The sequence below is a fragment of the Anneissia japonica genome, unplaced genomic scaffold (genome assembly GCF_011630105.1).
Source record: "Anneissia japonica isolate Jap-2015-1 unplaced genomic scaffold, ASM1163010v1 scaffold287847_len925385_cov155, whole genome shotgun sequence".
Classification (NCBI taxonomy): Eukaryota; Metazoa; Echinodermata; class Crinoidea; order Comatulida; family Comatulidae; genus Anneissia; species Anneissia japonica.
This window is the reverse complement of record NW_022731638.1, coordinates 41,934-45,298: the sequence shown is the minus strand read 5'-3', so window position 1 is coordinate 45,298 and position 3,365 is coordinate 41,934. Positions and strand designations below refer to the sequence as shown.

General features: G+C 34.3%; 1 non-coding gene and 1 pseudogene across 1 annotated transcript; both read right to left on the bottom strand.

Annotated features, from left to right (window-relative positions):
* Positions 1-312: 312 nt before the first annotated feature.
* On the bottom strand, positions 313-2,688 carry LOC117115488 (annotated as a pseudogene).
* On the bottom strand, positions 1,276-1,519 carry LOC117115495. The gene has a single exon (XR_004446561.1). It is a non-coding gene; the product is annotated as a small nucleolar RNA SNORA53 (small nucleolar RNA).
* Positions 2,689-3,365: the final 677 nt, after the last annotated feature.

The following is a 3,365-nucleotide window of genomic DNA, read 5'->3' as shown; positions in this document are numbered from 1 at the left end:
ATCATCCAACAGCCACTGCATATATTTAATCATTCTATTTATTTCATCGGGTAGATTGTGACCAAATATGACAAACGCAGCAAATACTGAACAAGATAATGAAAGAATATTAAGAATAAAAATATCTAAATATGCCAATAGTACAAAGTGAATATTACAATTTTCGATAAAGAAGAAATTACACAATATTTGTCACCTTTTGGCATTCATGTAAAAGGTAAGGTTGCTTCTACAACGGATATTTTAATATAAAGTGAGTCTTTGAAGTCGTATCTGAATTTGTCATAAGAACGTTCACAACAAATATGCCACAGAGAAGACATATTCTATATGTTAACGTGAGTCTTAAGTCGTATCTGAATTTGTCATAGGAACGTTCACAAACAAATGAGCCACAGAGAAGACACATTGTGTGAGTATGTAAAGACAGCACTAATCAAGCAATGCTTTCAACATTAATTTATACCAATAATTAAATTCTTTAGTTTTTAAATAACTACTTTGATGAAGAATTATTTTAATATATATATTTGATGAAAGCTCTGCTTTATTCCCCATTACGAATCCATATTTCAAATTGTTATCATCCTGAGTGGTCAATTTATTATGACTCCTTAGCAGCTAGTTTTCTCTTCAGGCTTTCTGGCATCTCTGGTGGAGGTGGGCGTGGCATCCTGAAGTAGACCTTCATGGAGTCGTAGATGAACCAGTGCTTAGCGGTAAGAGTACCAATCATGATGATACGTGGCGTCAAGCCCTTCTATAAACCTACGAGAGCGACAGCAAACATTTTCAATTTATGATGCAAATTTACAGGCTCTTTCCACGGTTTCCATGGCCTTTAGCAGCTTTGGTCTCCAATTCGAATAATAAACATAAAAGATTTTTGTTACTATGGGACCACAGAAAAGTGGCCTTTAATTTGGAGGTACAGTAGTCTTTAATTAGTGGGAGACCTGCAAGCTTGTTTAAATTCCTCTGGTTCTTATTGTACAAAAAGCTACTCAATTTTTTAGTTGTGCCCCTTAAAATTTTTAAAGGATTATTTTTAATGATTAACTAAGAAAGAATTTTAAGTGGAATGAAGTGGGTAGAACCAACATACATTTTCGAATGTGGTTAGTGGGAGAAATAAACAATCAAAATCATTCAGTTATCAAACCATTGTTATGTTTTTGTAATGATGAAACCACGACTAACAAGAGTAACAGAAAGAAAGACTACCCTAAAAACATTATCCTCCTGCCAAGGAACATCTTAGTAGGAGTGATTACATTTGTCCCCATTACAAGAGTGTCCATTGTGATAACTGACATTCAGCTGAATGTAGACAGCCAGGCACTGCACAATGGTCAATGACTCAATGGAGGTAGATCAATGTCACACACTAATGACTCAAGCACTTCTGACCGAACAACAAAAGCGTTGCTGGGCAACAAAACATGGACAGAAACCAGTTAAAAACTGATGTGCTGGCCATGGAATGTGGAGCCCCCGAAGTGGATCTAAGGAGTGTGTCTTAGGCCCTGTGTAGACTGTCAAATTTATTGGACAAAAACATGTGACATGCTTAAATATGGGCCATGATAATATGACTACAGCCACATCGTGACTGTGAAAATACAACAGTATTTTCTTAAAGAAAATGTTATAGTGTGGACAGAATATTATTATTCAACATAAAATGTTTGATGCAACAAATACTGATGTAGTTTCTTTGCATAAAAAGATCATTAACAGACTTACCGGCCATTCCAAGATCCTTTGCTGCTTGCAGTGGAGTGCTACCAAACTCCTTGTTCAATTTGGATACAACCGAGTCATCAGGATGAGACGCAATAGCACAGAATACACCAGCTAAAAACAGCACAAAATAATAGTATCAACAATAATTAAAATGTAATACAGCATTACAGAATTAAGTGTTGCTATTGCCCAGTAGTAACAAAAGCTGTATCCCCTCTTTTGCCATATGAAAAACTGTTTTACAATATTAGGACCTCTTCTGTCTCGCCAAGTTATAGAATCATGGACTTCTTCTAAAGAAGTTTCAGGACATTTTCTGAGGCGTGAAAAAGCAATGAAGTGAAAATGTACATGTAAATAGATTAATTTACATACTGTCATATAATTAAGAGGAAATGAGTTAATGATTTACTGAAAGAGGAATAAAAGAAAGTATACAGAGGCAAGATGTATAATACTGTAGAAAACAGATCAATGGATGAGTTGTATTTTCGTATACAGTATTCATTAAATACCAAATAAAGCTGATTACTGACGAATGAATATTGTATTATAATTGTTTTATCATTTAAATGTGTGTTAATTCATAAAGTTAAAACTTTCACTTTCTTTTTCAAATATAGCATTTTAACAATCGAATTTACATGTAAAAAATGACAACCATCATCAAGTAAAAGTTTAGAAAAAGTGTTTACTTTCTTCTCTTATGTTCAATTTAGAGAGACTCCGAAAACGAAGTCTTACCTATGTAACCAGCAACATAGGTGACAACAAGCTGCTCTGGTTTGCTGCATTCTGATCTTGGTTTTGGTACCACATACTTGTACAGGGCCTCTGCAGTACGCTCAAAATATGCAAGCTTCATCATAATGTATGGGATTGACGAAGCCACAATGGAGGAAGGCCCTTGTAAAATCTACGACCAAATTGAAATATATGCATGTTAACAGCGGCCAAAAATTAACAATAATTATTATTTAAGATGAAAGTATTTGGTACATTCATGCAGTGAATATTCACGCATGACTAAAAACTGTTGTAAACCCATAGCCATGATGTACATACATGGTCATGATGTGATGTCATCATGACCATTATTTAGGCAAGTTGCATGTTTTTGTAAAAAATAATGATAATCTGGACCATTATTTCACGGTTCTGTGGTCTTTGCCATATTCTTCTCCCGACCACTTGAAATATAGTTTAATCTTGTTTAATTCCATGTGTACATATTTCTATATTATATATTTATTATTATTTTAGTTAAATGTTATCTTGCTTTTATAGGGTTGTTTTAGAATTCAGTTCATGTAGACATAGACGCAAGTTCTTGTTAAGATATACTACTTAATCCTGTAGGCTTTCGTTTATCCATCTAAACAATAGAGACTTAATCACTTGGTAATTAGCATACTTTTGTTCTGATAAACTGTCACAATCTATGTACTGTACTTCATTATTCCTTCACTCAGAGCCTAGCACCTGATGATTTAGGTACCCCTCATGAAACAGCCTGTAGTGCAATAAAATGTTGAGTCTTTAACCCAGTGTTTCATGTTTTATTTGTCTATCTGCTCTGCTATATACTGCATTGAGCACTCTTGTCTACATGATCTGGT